This window comes from Bombina bombina, chromosome 2 (assembly GCF_027579735.1).
Source record: "Bombina bombina isolate aBomBom1 chromosome 2, aBomBom1.pri, whole genome shotgun sequence".
Taxonomy (NCBI): domain Eukaryota; kingdom Metazoa; phylum Chordata; class Amphibia; order Anura; family Bombinatoridae; genus Bombina; species Bombina bombina.
Window position 1 is genome coordinate 801,228,293 of NC_069500.1, and position 16,294 is coordinate 801,244,586.

A 16,294-nucleotide genomic window follows, 5' to 3' on the forward strand; every position below is an offset into this window, starting at 1 on the left:
AAAAGAAATCTCAACATTTTTTCAATGTCATCCTTTTCAACTTCGACTAAACATTACATTACCTTTAAAAAAATAAATATTTTAATACTATTTAATTATCTGCAGCTATATTTAAATTGATGCAATGGTGTAACTCTCATTTGGCATAGCAGACCTGAACAAATTCTCAAAATTGACCCTTAAAGTAGACAACTCAACAGGGCATATTTATGTAAGTGCGAGCGGACATGATATGATGTAGCGTATCATGTCCGCTGCACACCGATAAATGCCGACAGTGTATATCATTGCACCAGCAGCTCTTGTGAACTGCTGGTGCAATGCCACACCCTGCTGGCCGCTAGCATGGGGTGTCAATCAACCCGATCGTATTTGATCGGGTTGATTTCTGTCCGCGGCCTCAGAGCAGACGGACAAGTTATGGAGCAGCGTTCTTTAGACTGCTTTTTCATAACTTCTGTTTCTTGCGAGCCTGATACCTCGCCGGAAACAAGGGGCATCAAGCTCCATTCAGAGCTTGATAATTCTGCCCCAATGTATTGATCTAGGCCCATTTTGTTATATTTCAAGCCACCATTCGGCTGCCAAATGCAACCACAACAAAAAAAAACTTGGGTTTCTCACTGAAAGTATTTACTCACAGCTACTGCAGTCATAAGACAGGTGGTTGTAAAAGCTTCTCTATGATCCCCTCTGTTCAGAAATATCAGAGATGCATAGCTTTGCCATTGTTTTTTGTAATTAGAAGGATGCGCACCACACTTCTGAAATTCCCAGCAATGAACGGTTTAATCTCTCAGCCCTTAAGGGTAATATTTATTGTAATGCAGGCATTCCCCTCCATCCTTACACATACCACCTGCCTAATGAACCCTCCCAAACAACAGTCTTCCTGTACCCAGTGTATTGCCTTTTTATTTATTTGTTTATTATTATTTTTATTTCTATGTAGTGCAAGGATCCATTTTCACCCTCCTGCCTCTCTGATCCCTCCCAAATAGCTCTCTAACCTGCCCCCCTCCCACTTGTTACTGCCATCCTAGGGTGATAAGTGTAAGGCCTTTTTTTTAATAATTCATTTTTATTTTTCTGTAGTGTACCCTCACCATCTCCCTCCTCTAACCAATCTGTCACTTCTGTAGTGTAGGTACCTCCCATCCTCTCACTCCTAGTTTCTATAACATAGGGAATACCCCCTCCCATGATCGCCGCCCACCCACCTCTGATTGATCTTTACCTCCCACCCCTCCCAACTGCCAAGGCACTATCCAATACAGATAGCAATACTGTGATCGCCATAATTCTATGTTATAGGGTACGCAGGTACTTGCACTGTCTGATGTAGAACTACAGTGATTCAGGGTAAGGGAGCCCCTGGGAGTTCGAAGTAACGGGAAGGGGCCTTGACCGTTGGAGGAATAGGCCTAGTGTGTGATTGGTTGGGAGCCTGTAATGGGGCGGGCTTAGCACGCGCTATTACGCTTTTAAGGAAAGAGCGTGAGAATCTGTCATCAGATTAATAATCAAACTTCTGTGGAAAGTGCTCGTTGTTGGAGTTATTTGTGATGGCGCAGTTTGATGCTATTTTCGACCAACTTAAGTTGGAAGCCGCTAAAATGGGCCCTACCTGGCTCGAGGATAAGTTACGTCCTTTGTTCGTATCTGATATCGGATTGAGGGACGATAATGAGGAGGATGCTGCTAGACCGGTGAGGCGTTCTAGGCCTCCGGTTCGTTTGGATCCGGATTCGGAGGGCAGTAATGGTGGACGGAGGAGACCCAGCCCCAGTCCGGGGTTAAAGGCGACCGTGAGGAAGAAGACAGGTTCTGGTTCCGGGAGTCGGCAGGTCGGAGCTGAGATTGTGGATCCTGCTATGCTGTCTGGGAGCATTTGTTCTCTACCGGAGCGAGTTAAAGTGCCTGTAAAGAAGGGTGATTCTTTGCCTAAGGGTAAGACAGCCAATTTAGGCCAGAAAGAGGCAGTTAAGGGGAAGAGGCAAGTTAGTAAAGGTGACGGCCCGCCGAGGCCTAGTTTATTGAGTGTTAGTAAGGAGCAAGTGAGCAGTGGTAGGTCAGTAAGTGTTTTAGAGAGAAAGAGGGGTGAGTTTGATAGGGAATTGAAGGTGTCAGGCCCGACCGTTTTGTCACAGGCGGTTGAGGCGCAGGTACATAATGTTTAGAAAACGGCCCAGGTTTTAAGGCCTAGTAGCACTTTTGAGGAACAGGCTTATCGGGTGGTAGATGAGAGAGTGGAAGGGGTTGAAGTCAGTGAGAGTCAGCACGATACAGAGGTTGATAACTGCGTTGGGGAATTAGCCTTATATTTAGATTCTTCTGAGGAAGATTTTATTCCTCCTTCTCCCAGTGTGGTTAACCCCCTTCACCAGTTTAGACCGGCAGTCAGGGCATCGAGTGATTTAGTTTTAAGGGGTGAGTTAAGAAATTTGAGGGGTAGGAATGTTGAAGCGGTTGAAAATTTACCTGTGTCTAATAATGTTTTTCTTTTAGAAGGGAATGAGATTGGGTCACGGCCTGTGAATTCTCCGGGTTTCTTGGTGGTGGGAAATGACGGCCTGAGTGGGGAAGCTTATGGCCTTCAGGAATCCTGGACGGAGAATATCAGGCTTGATATGGAGGACGGCGTTCCGGGGGCGGGACGTTCTAATGCAAGGGGAGGAGAAGCAGGGGTGAGTACGGCCAACAATTTTAATTTTGGTCATCAGGGGATGGTGGGACGGAGTCATAACAATACATTTAATAGCTTGGTTAATTCTGTTCAACATCCAAACAGGTCTGGGAATGGGAGAATACAAGGTAGAGGTAGACGACGCAAGAGGTATGGGGACTTAAGGGGGGAAGTGTTTGAGGTTACATCTGCTAAGAGGGGTAGGGGTGTTTTAGTGAATAGTAGATTGGGTATGTCTATGGCTAGTAGGGGCATTGGTGTTTGGGCACCTTCAGCACTTTTTTGTTATTTGGATGAAGTAGCCGCTGCTCAGAGAACATATGGGGGTATGGCTTGGTGGGTTTATGATGAACAATTTAGACAACGTTTGTCGGTTAAGCCTGAGATGAAGTGGGATGACCGTGATATGGGCCTTTGGCTAAAACTGATGATCCCGTTTACGGTCTTCGCAGCCTTTTCGTTTGGGTGCTGGCGGGTCACTTCAAAGTGGGTCGTCGGCAACAGTCAAAAAAGGTTTCTGTTTTGCTTTCAATGAAAAGATTTGCAAATGGGGATCAGCTTGTAAATTCAGACATGAGTGCTCAGTGTGTGGGGGTTCCCACTCGTCCACCAAGTGTTTCAAAAAGAACAAATTGGGAGGAACCCAGGAGCTATCTGAAAAAGGGATTAACTCCGGTGAGGTTAAGCGGGATGGAGCTGTGGCTCATACTCTACGCTAAACAGAAGGGCTTTGGTGAAAAAGCTTTGTTATTGCTTCACGGTTTTGAGTTTGGTTTTAAAATTCCATCTTCAGGGGGTGTTGTTCACTACAGAGGTAACCTTAAGTCTGCCAGGGAATGGCCAGATGTGGTTAGGAGTAAGCTTGAGAAGGAGGTTTCCCTGGGCCGAATGGCAGGTCCTTTTAAAGTTTCTCCTATCCCCCATTTGCGTATTTCTCCCTTGGGAGTGGTCCCTAAGAAGGAACCTGGTAAATTTCGACTTATTCACCACTTATCTTTTCCAAAGGGTGGGTCAGTGAATGATGACATTCCGGAGGAATTATCGTCTGTGTCTTATACATCATTTGACATGGCGGTTAATTTGGTTAGGGAGGCTGGTCAATTTGCTTTACTGGCTAAAGTGGATATTGAGGCAGCCTTTCGGTTACTTACGGTTCATCCTTCTTCCCATTATCTCTTGGGTTGCTGTTTTGATGGCTTTTTCTACATTGACCTTTGCCTCCCGATGGGTTGTTCTATTTCTTGTTCATTGTTTGAGTGTTTTAGTTCTTTTTTAGAATGGGTTGTTAAATTTAAGTCAGGATTCTCTTCTATCGTTCATTATTTGGATGACTTTCTTTTTGTTGGTCCTCCTGAATCGGACGTTTGTTTGAAGTTAAGGGATTGTTTTTATTTAATGGCATCTGAATTTGGGGTTCCTATTGCAATGGAAAAGTCCGAGGGTCCAGTTACGGCCCTTAATTTTTTGGGTATTACAATTGATTCTGAAAAAATGGAATGTAGGTTGCCTTTGGAAAAGATTATGGATTTGTCAAAAATGATTCAGCATTTTCTGGGGGTCCGTAAGGTGAATCTGCGAGAAATGAAATCTGTGTTGGGAAAATTGAATTTTGCTTGCAGAATCATTCCCATTGGTAGAGTTTTTTTCTAGAAGAATGTCATTGGCTATGTCTGGTGTTAATAAGCCTCATCATTTTGTAAGGGTTAAAAAAGGCCACAAAGATGATTTGAAAGTTTGGTTGGAGTTCCTTAAAATTTTTTAATGGAGCTGCAATCTTTATGGAAGCTAGGATCTCTAATGTTGATTTGGATTTGATAACAGATGCAGCTGGTGGCGTTGGTTTCGGGGCTTATTTTCAGGGTCATTGGTGTGCGGAGGTGTGGCCCCAAGAATGGGTGGGGTTGGGTTTAACTCTGAATCTAGTCTTCCTTGAATTATTTCCGATTCTGGTAGCTTTGTTTGTGTGGGAGTATGATTTGGTTAATAAATCCATATTGTTCCACACGGATAATATGGGTGTTGTTTCTGCTATCAACTCATTATCTGCGTCATCAGTGCCAGTTTTGCGTTTATTGAGAGTTCTGGTCTTGAAATGTTTAAGCATGAATGTTTTTGTCAGCGCAAAACATATCCCTGGTAAGCTTAATTTGATAGCAGATGCTTTATCTCGTTCACAGTGGTGTCGTTTTCGGGAGCTGGCTGGATGTAGTCGGAGCGAAGTTCCCGGACCAACTATGGAAGCTTGGGGTGGAGGATTGGCTGAGTTAATTAAGAAATCTTTGGCTCCAGGTACTTGGGCGTCTTATGTATCTTAAGTAGTGTTTTTTGATTTTTAATATTACTGCACGTGAGCAACTTTGTTTTAATTTGTCCTAATAAAGAGAACTTTTATCTTAAACAGTACCATTGTTTTGGAATTCATGTATATCCGACCTGGAAGAGGGCCGGTGTGTACTGTAAAAGGGCAATCCAGCCCACCCGAGGGGGCTCCGGGTAAGTCAGCACAGAACAGACGCCAAGACCGGCTTATCATATAGGAGAGGAGTAACGCTGCCAGCTCGGATGACTCATTCACTGATTGGCCGCAACTAAGCACGTGTATCGTGACGTCAGACGCCGAAGGGAAATCTCTAAGCCACGAGAGAGTGGAATATCAGTGATCCCGGAGGGCTTACGAGACGGTGTGACCAGAACGAAGTGTCTATATCGGTCAGAAGAAGAGCAGGTGAGAGTTTAATATATCCCTCATATCCTATACAGAAGCCGTTAGCGGTCGGACATCCAGGACCACGAAGCAATTCACGCTACTGTCTTATGTATCAGTCTGGAGGGAATGGGAAATGTGGTTAGGTCAGGCCGAAATTAAGGAGGGGTCTGATGATGTCACAGGTTGCTTATTGGAATGGATGTGGCATTGGGGAACCTTGGGTTTGTCAGCATCTAATATGGAGAAAAGATTGGCTGCCTTAGCTTTTAGATTCCGTTTATTAGGTCTGTCTGACATTACAAACGTTTTTTGGGTGCGTCAGGTTCTTAAAGGTTTGAAGAAGAAGGCGAAGAGTAGAGACAAGAGAAGGCCTATTACATTTACGTTGCTGGATAAATTTGGGTAGCATTGGCTGATATATGTTCATCAGCTTTTGAAGTAACATTGTTTAGAACGGCCTTTGTAATGGCCTTTTTTGGGGCTTTTAGGCTATCTGAATTGGTAAGCCCTAGCAGGAAAGTTTCTGGGGGTTTACAAAAAGAAGATGTAATATGGGATGAGAACAGGGTTGAAATTTTACTGAGGAGTAGTAAAACAGACATTTACGGAAAAGGCAAGAATATAGTGCTGTTCCCTAGTGGTTCAGCGATATGTCCTTGTCAGGTAATGATGCATTATGGGTTTATACGGCCTTTGCAGGATGGCCCGTTGTTGGTTCACTCAGATGGTTCTTTTTTGACACAGTATCAATTTAGAGCCATTTTGAAGGGATCAATTGTTTTATTGGGTTTTAATCCATTAGAGTTTGGGTCCCACTCATTCCGTATAGGAGCTGCTACTGAAGCTTCTATTCTAGGTCTCAAGGAAGATATAGTCAAAAAGATTGGTAGATGGGGTTCAAATCGTTATAAATCTTATGTTAGACCTGATTTGAGGGTATATGTGTGGGAATGCTTGAGCAGACATCAACCTGAATGTTTTTCTTTTATTTCTTGTATTTCAGGTGTGAGGATCGTATGGGTGATGGGGCATTCATTTATATATTGGGCCAATGCTGAGGCCAGTAAGAAAATGGGAGGCCTGCAGCTCGGGTGTCCAGTTGGTCAATGGGAGGTCAAATGGTTTGGGATTAGGGGTATGTGCTGGGAACTTCTGTTTCCAGTGTTTGTCGATTACAGCAAGGTTTTTCATCACCCGGACGTTTTGGTGTTGCATTTGGGGGGGAATGATTTGGGTATGATTCCTCAGAAGGAATTAGTAAGAAGAATAAAAAGGGATTTGGGCAATATAAAAGATCTTTATCCTGGAATAAAAATAGTCTGGTCACAGATTACTCCTCGACTGGTTTGGAGATCAGCGTGGGATTATGATAAGTTGGAAAAGAGCCGTAAAAAAGTTAATAAAATAGTTAGCTCTTTCGTAAGAAGGTTGGGGGGGGGTGTTGTTTTTCACCCAGATTTTGAAGTGGAAGGGGCTGAGGAATTCTATCTAAAAGATGGTGTACACTTTAATCAATTTGGGCTGCAGCTATTTCTTTTTGATATTAAAGAAGCGTTGGGCAAAATTTTGGGTTTGGCGGGACTGGGCTGTTCGGTCAGTCCAGTCGGTGGCGGGGGTGCTAGTTCCCAGACAAATATGTTAAGCAATATGGCCAAGTGATTTCGAGGATTTTAAGTAGTTGCCTCTCCCTGGGGTGAGCGGGCAACTGGTTTTATAGGGACAAGGGATTCCCTATTAAAGTGGAGGTGTGCTTGGACGGACTCAACGGGGATATAGTTGAGTCCAGTTTTTGAATAACGGCCATCTTGTTTTTGTGGGTTTGGGAACTAGCACCGCTGTGTGAAATTGACAGTATGTTTTGATGTGGAATGTTATTTATGAACATCAGGTATGTTCTGTTTAAATGTTTGGAAATGTTTTATTATCTAATATTTAACTTATGTTATTAATAAAATGGCTGCGGCCAATTTTTATACCAAAGTTGTGTGTAACTCTTATTTATAGCAAGTAAGTTATTTGTTAAATGTTAGAAGGTTAGGCCAGGGATTGACGACTTTAAAGGTCAGGGAGCCCCTGGGAGTTCGAAGTAACGGGAAGGGGCCTTGACCATTGGAGGAATAGGCCTAGTGTGTGATTGGTTGGGAGTCTGTAATGGGGCGGGCTTAGCACGCGCTATTACGCTTTTAAGGAAAGAGCGGGAGAATCTGTCATCAGATTAATAATCAAACTTCTGTGGAAAGTGCTCCCTCCCTCCCTGAATCTGTGGTGTCCCTTCCTTGTTTCGTGTTCGTCGCAGCAAGGCGGGGGTGCTAGTTCCCAGACAAATATGTTAAGCAATATGGCCAAGTGATTTTGAGGATTTTAAGTAGTTGCCTCTCCATGGGGTGAGCGGGCAACTGGTTTTATAGGGACAAGGGGTTCCCTATTAAAGTGGAGGTGTGCTTGGACGGACTCAACAGGGATATAGTTGAGTCCAGTTTTTGAATAACGGCCATCTTGTTTTTGTGGGTTTGGGAACTAGCACCGCTGTGGGGAATTGACAGTATGTTTTGATGTGGAATGTTATTTATGAACATCAGGTATGTTCTGTTTAAATGTTTGGAAATGTTTTATTATCTAATATTTAACTTATGTTATTAATAAAATGGCTGCGGACAATTTTTATAACAAAGTTGTGTGTAACTCTTATTTATAGCAAGTAAGTTATTTGTTAAATGTTAGAAGGTTAGGCCGGGGATTGACGACTTTAAAGGTCAGGGGTTACATTTTAAAAAAACTCAGAAAGCCATGCAAGGCAGTAAACATGAATTCATTTTAGGACGAATGTGAAAATAAAAAAAGACAAATGTTTGCATATCTGTTGCATTCATCCAAAAATGATAAACGAAAGGCTTATTAATGAAAAACTAACTAACCAAATGCATGTGAGAAAAACCTTTAGTTAACTTGTTTGTGTGCTTAAAACTGTTAGCCTGAAGTTGGGAAAGGCTTAAAAATTTAAATTTCAACAACAATCTAGCAATGTCCTTATCAGTTAACTGATTATGGTATCAGACAATAAGTAAGCAAGCTTTAATTATGTTTTTGGCTAGTCCTGACCCTAATTTAAAAAAACAAACAAAAAAAAACCTTTATAAGTTGCTGTCCAGCTGTTCCTTTACTATTCTGAATGTTCCCCATAGAAAATAGTGGAGAATTGTTATTCATTAAATATATATTTTAGGAGCTTGCTTCTAAGGGGGGGTGAAATTAAATATTTTTAGGAACTCTTATGTCCCTTTAACTATATCCGTGATCCTTAGGAAATCAGTAAAGGTAACCTCCAGTGTTTATCCTTATTATTCGGTCACTAAAGTAAGAACTCTTTTTATTATTTCTGATAGCCCAGGACTCTTAAAGAAACATAAAACAAGTCCCATAAAAAACAATAACTGATTTCTAAATATACATTTCCTTCAAATGTTGTAAGAAAAAGTAAATACATTTAATACAAAAGTTTGTAAAATAAAACCGATTAACTTTACTCATCACCATCCTCGTCCTCCTCTCTACTTGTCCACTGCTATCTAATGCATTATAGAAGCAGATCACTACAGCATTTCGGAAGCTGTAACGCAAATAAAGATAGAATAGGTGCGAGTTCATGCTGCCTTCTCTCTGCAAGACCTACCATATGGCAAAAAAAAAATGGTGAGTCTTGAGTGCTAATGTAAGCGTATATTGCAAAAATATCTCTAATGAAATGCTAGATGCTGCTAGATGCACTGCAGTTAATTTAAATGTCAACCTTTATATCTAATCAAACCCTTGGACCCTTTGTACTCTTTGTATCATTTGTTGAAAAGCATACCTAGGTAGGTTCAGCAGTAGTGATGCACTACTGGGAACCAGCTGGTGATTGGTATCTACACATATATGCCTCTTGTCATTGGTCCACAAGATTTGTTCAGATAGGTTCCAGTAGTGCATTTAGGGTTGCCAGCTGTCTTCTACAAAAATACCATCTGTAGGTGACCTGGCATAAGTAGTATATGTGGGTCATCAAAACTCTATCTTAGGCCCCACCCTTGACCCTGCCATATATAGTGTTCACAACTCAGCAGTGATTTAATCCTCTTGGATGTCAGTAACAGATTAATACATTCCATGTCTCATTAATACATTTCATGTCTCACAGCAGTGATTTGACACCCCTTGACTGCCAATAGCACACATGGGGCAATGTTTTTACATCCCTATGGTTGACAGTTAAAAGCAGACATTTTACCACAGTGACTCCAAGTAAAACAGTGTTTTAACACCGCACACAACTGACAGTAACACAGAATCATAGGAGGCCTTTAAAATTTAGTTGCCACTCAAGAGACAATTAAAAAAAACCCATATATTTAATTGTCCTGTATTTTATTGTATAGATTTTACTGGACACCCTGTTGAAATACTTGACACCTCTTGCTTTTGTGTAAAAAAAAAAAGTCCTTTGTCCCAGGCTCCCTAAAGAGGCCAAAAAGCTAAATATGTAGCCTAAGTTTTTAATATGCTGTAAACTGTATAAACCAGGTATTTACTATGTAACATTTGCAGGTTACACAGTTTGCTTTTTGGTCTCCTAGTGAGTGCAGGACGGGCATAATTTTCACACAAAGAGCACCAATTCAATAGCAATGTGTTGATTAATAAAGCAATTTTTAAAGTTTCATAATATATTGCAGCAGTTGAAAATTGCATTGCAAATTAGCTGCAGAGAAAAAAGAAAATGTATGTTTTTAAAATGTCTCTAGAATAAATGTGTTTTTTTTGCTCTTAGTCTAACATATGGTAAAAATTTAGTAATGAAAAAGTTGCGTTGCGCATAAGAACATCTTTTATTCAGGAGTCACAGCTTTGCAGACCGGGAAGAGTTGAACAAACCCTGATGGTCATCAATCAATGCGCTGCCACTTTGCAGCGCTGCTCTGTATTTGACCGTTCTCTTCAAACAGCGCTTCAGTCTTCAAATTGTTTGAAGAGAACAGCTGATGTAGAGCAGTGCTGCAAAGCGAAAGAGCTAACAGTTCCTGCATGTTTTCCTGTTCTTTTTGCAGACATGCTGCATTTTTTTGCGATGACGTCTCAGATCACAGCATGTTCTGCCTTGGGGATTAGATCATTTTCTTTTTTCAGTTGTATGTCCCTTGTGTAATCTAAAAAACATCATAATCAATGGGGTGCCAATATGGTTGCCAGCTGTCTTCTACAAAAATAACGGATACTCTATTGTGGACAGGGCACAATGGTAGGTGGGGTCACACAATGCCCCCCTAAAAGCTCTACCTTAGCCCCATATACATACTAATAGGGCTTGTTTTGTGGGGTTACTCACTGGTACTGATTACCACCACCTCTGCCATCTCATAACAGGTAATATTTGTAATTGCCATGTAAATACTCTAGTTTTCACAAGAGGGGGCTGCAAAATATATCAAGCATTATAAATATATCTGTTATTTTGCTTTTCTCAGAGTTACTGAGCACAATATATCAATTATCAATGAGTACCAGCACTTATTTTGTTTCATACAAAAAATGCACTGTATACTATGACATATATTTTTCACAACTAAGCAGTAATTTTACCCCTTGTCTGTCAGTAATATACAAATAAAAATTGTATTTCTTTGGCTGCCAGTAACATATGCAAGCAGAGGTAATTTGACCAATTTGACTGCCCCTCATTTCTTTCTGCTCCATGTTTGTAATGTATTGAGGCATAGGAAGGTTTTTATATTTGGCTAACATTTAGGTACTTTAAAAAACTGGACTTTTAAGGAAAAGTATACACCAATTTTCATATAACTGAACAAGATAGACACCACTATTTATATTACTATAAAGAAGAATATGCACAGATACTACTGATCTAAAAATCCAGTATAAAACCTTTTAAAAACTTAGAAGCGCTCAGTTCAGCACTGTTGATAAGGTTAAGATGAGACACCCACTGAAAGGGGCTGGGAAAACAGGAACAGATGACCCCCCCAGTGTTCTATTAGAATCTGCTACCTCTGACTGCGCATGCTCTGTATTACGTAATAGCACTCCAAATATGTTAAATAGGAATGTGTGGAATGCGATTATGTAAATCAGCAGAATGCACACTCAGAGGTAGCAAATTCTGACAAGGAAGTTGTGTCGGATTTTGCTGCCGCTACGAGATGCGCACATGCGCTGTTGAAATTGACTGTGAATACTGTGAAACAAATTAAAAGTGCATATAATATATATATATATACATATATATAAATATATTATGAAGAAAGGGGTGTGACCTGAGCGCTGTGGTTTCTAAGTAGAAAAATGTTGTGAGAAATTTATGCTACCAAAAATAAACGTATTGTGTTATCTGGATTCCCTCAAATCTAGAAGCACAATACAAGAAACGTGAGTAAAAGGAGAATGTGAATTGTTGCAAGAAATAACAAACTACATATATAATAAAAACAAGGTTAATATAGAGTCATAATAAATATACAGTCTTAGTTAAAATCTCAGAAAAATAAATAAATAGATATATATAATGTAGGTGTCGGCGATGTCGGGGGCGGCAGTGTAGAGGAAGTCTTGTCATAGACACCAGGGAAAACTTGTCTCCACGTAGTATACAAAATACAGGAATGTTTTCTCTCAAGCTGAATGCAACATAAGGACAATAGCAGTGGCGTTGTCTTCAAAAAAATCCTTCAAAATCAGCCAATAGAATGCAAGCTCAATCATATTGGCTGATTGCATCAGCCAATAGGATTTTTTCACCTTTAATTCCGATTGGCTGATAGAATTCTATCAGCCAATCGGAATTCAAGGGACGCCATCTTGGATGACGTCACTTAAAGGAACCTTCATTCTTCAGTCGCCGTCGTCAGAAGAGGATGCTCCGCGTCGGATGTCTTGAAGATGGAGCCGCTTCGTACCGGATGGATGAAGATAGAAGATGCCGTCTGGATGAAGATTTCTGCCGTCTGGAGGACAACTTCTTGCCGCTTGGATGAAGACTTCTCCTGGCTTCGTTGAGGACTTCTTGCCGCTTGGGTGAAGACTTCTGCCGCTTCGTTGAGGATGGATGTTGGGTCTTCAAAAACTGTAAGTGGATCTTCGGGGGTTAGTGTTAGTTTTTTTTTAAAGGTTTATTGGGTGGGTTTTATTTTTAGCTTAGGGTTTTGGGCAAAGAAAAAGAGTTAAATGCCCTTTTAAGGGCAATGCCCATCCAAATGCCCTTTTCAGGGCAATGGGGAGCTTAGGTTTCTTTAGTTTGGATTTTATTTGGGGGGTTTGGTTGTGTGGGTGGTGGGTTTTACTGTTGGGGGGTCGTTTGTATTTTTTTTACAGGTAAAAGAGCTGATTTCTTTGGGGCAATGCCCTGCAAAAGGCCCTTTTAAGGGCCATTGGTAGTTTATTGTAGGCTATGGTTTTTTTTATTTTGGGGGGGCTTTTTTATTTTGATAGGGCTATTAGATTAGGTGTAATTAGTATTCTGACTCAGATAGTTGTAATAATGATCTATCCCTTGCTGAGACCTCTATGCCTGGCCTGTATAAGAAGATACAATCACTGCAGACAATCCTTGTCAGATAGCTGAACTCACCAATACCTTGTTCATCCACAAAGTTGCTTTATTCTGAATATCAGGTTACAGCAGATAATGAATACAGCAGATGAATGAATGGTTAAAGTATTTTGCGATCAAAAGATGATACTGATCGTAGATTGCAATGTATTAACATGAGTGCTTGTAACATGAGGCTGTTAGCTGCAGCCATGACACAGGAAAACATCATAAAACTACAAGGGTGGAGCAATACACAAAAAGGAAATGCATAATAACGTCAGGGGTAAGATACTGGAAAACAGGAGCATTACCAAAAAGTGTCAGTAGATGGCAGTACAGAACAAACACAGGGAAGCCTAGAAAACAATGGCATAAAAATATATGATTTCTTAACTATAACATGAACATAACAGAGGCTATGTAATATTCTATGCCTCATTGAGGCAGCACACTCCCCGTCTGGCATAATAAATGTCACTATTTAAATCATAACGGAAATTATGCATAACAGTGTAATTTGCAGAGATGTCTTGAAGACCTGAAAGATATAAGGAAAACATACATATAATGCAAAAACAACTATAATATAAACTTCAAGTTGTTTCAATTAAAGTTCAAGATACTTCCTTCTTGAAGTCACAGGAAGAATCCAACAGCATACATAAGTAAGTTCAGTCTCCAAAGGGCAAGAGCAAGATAAGTTCTGTGATCGGTCTGATGAAAGTTTTTATAGTCCCTTGTCTTGCAACTTTCACCTCCACCTTACGCACCTTTCCATCATCACTAGGAATGCTCTTTACAATCAGTCCCATGGGCCATTCGATTCTTTCAGCTTGCTGGTCCTTGAGGAGAACAAGATCTCCAACCTTGATGTTAGGGTTCAAATGTTGCCATTTCCTGCGTCCTTGCAGAGTAGAGAGATACTCCATCTTCCAACGATTCCAGAAGCAGTTGGCAAGGTGTTGTACTCGCTTCCACTGATTGTAGCACAGATTTCCTGTTTTAAAGTCTCCAGGGGGAACAGGAACAGACCCAAGCTTCTGGGTAAGAAGAGTAGCTGGAGAAAGGAGAGTTGGGGCCTCTGGATCTACAGAAACTGGAACAAGTGGTCTTGAATTGATTATGGCAGATGCTTCTGCCAGGAAGGTGGTTAGAATCTCATGGGTGAGTCTTGTGGATTTCAAGTCCATAAGCATGGAGTCCAGTATTTTACGTGTGATGCCTATCATTCTCTCCCAGGAGCCACCCATATGGGAAGAATGAGGAGGATTGAAAATCCATGTACAGCCCTTTTCAGCTAAAAGGTCTTGAATTGGCCTAGAGTTGAGATGTAGCTCTCGACAGGCTCCAACGAAATTAGTTCCACAGTCAGATCTTAATGTTTTGACTGGTCCTCTGATGGCAAGGAATCGCCTTAGAGCATTTATGAAACTTGAGGCATCCATATATTCTATTACTTCAATGTGTACTACACGCAAGTGAACAGCACTGCCCATCGTTTGCTATTTGCTTGGCCACCGGAGTCGAACACTACCCTGATTTGTTTTGGCTTATGTGGATGATACACTCCAAAGAAAGGCAGGTACCAGCACTCTTGGAGTTTTTGAAGTGGTGGAGCTGGCTCGGAATGATCATTGTCAAAGAATGGGTTCAGGTTAGCTATAGGACTGTTTTTTGGAATGCCCCTCTTGTCACGGATACATTTACTTTCTGAGCCAAAGACATTCTGTTATACACTGCGTATTATGAACAGTTCACTTTCAGCAATATCCTTTGCAGAAAGAAACCTTTGGCACACGTGCCAATCTTGACAGTGAGCATCTGTGGGCTTTGTGTGAAAGCAGAGTGCAATGTGGACTAACCTTGCAATGGTATGTACAAGCCTTGTCCACTTGGAGAAACGTTCAAAGCGTTGACAGCCCAAGACGAGTCTTTGTTCAGTTCTGGTGACAAGGGTTTTTACTTCAGGACAAATCTCTGGATCGTTGTCAGGTTCTAGAAGACTGAAGACATCAGCTGTGGTTTCTTCTGGATGATACAGCAGGAATTCAGGGCCTGTTAACCAAGAAGAATTTGCAAAGACACTTGCAGACACTGGCCTGGTGGCATGATCTGCAGGATTAATTTCAGATGGAACATAATGCCATTGTTTGGGCTTAGATGATTTCCTGTCTTCAACTGACAAGGCTATTTTGTTGTCATCACTTGTGGTACAAATTACTGTGGTACCCGGATTGTCATCACAAAGGATAGGAGTACCATCAGGTATTTGGATGATGTCAGGAGGCTTCTCCCTTACTTCTTTATGGCGAGAGCACTGTTTGAAGTGGGATGCACGTCCATTTTCTAATATGTAAGTTTTGAAGGAGTGGATCTCAGATGACGTACGCATACTATTCAAGCTTACATCGCCCACTATCACCCAGCCTAGATCAAGTCTTTGTGCATAAGGGGCATTGTCATGTCCATTGCACTGCTCGCGTACTTTATGTACTCTGAGAATGTCTCTTCCTAGCAGGACCAAGATTTCAGCATTCATGTCCATTGCCGGAATCTCATCAACAAGGTGCCTTAAGTGAGGATGGTGATAGGCAGCCTCTGGAGTAGGAATCTCTTCCCTTTTGCCTGGTATCTGGTCACACTCGACTAATGTTGGTAGGGGTATGCCTTCATTTCCTTTGATATGAGAGACCATGAATCCATTGGCCCTTCTGCCAAAGGCCTCTACACGACCAGAACAGGTTCTGAGAGTATACGGTGTTGCATGACCCTCTATGCCGAAGATCTCAAAGAATTTAGGCTTAACCAGGGATCTGTTGCTCTGTTCATCTATTATAGCATACATCCTAGCAACTTTCTCAGGTTGATCCTGTGGGTAAATCTTGACTAGACATACCTTGGCACAGCATTTGTAGTCTAAGCCTTCTCGACAGACTTCTGTGCCTGCAGAGGAAACACTTGCTGTGACTGGAGCACGACTTTGTTGCTCCCCGCCATGAATTGTGACAGGGGTGGAGTCAGTTAGCTGCTGTGGGTTGTCTGGAAGTGGAGTAGGATGCATAGCTGTAACGTGTCTGTCGCTACTGCATTCTGTGCACTTTATAACATCTTTACAGTCTTTAGCAAAGTGACCATAAGAAGCACAACACCTATAGCATACTCCAAGTTTCTGGAGAATCTCCCTGCGCTCTTGTAAAGTCTTTGCCCTAAGCCCACAACATTTCTTAAGAGGGTGAGGCTTCCTGTCTTGCAGGTTATATGGCAGTTTAGACACCACAGGATTGACACCATGAGCAGTGTCCAGAAAGCTTAGTCCAGG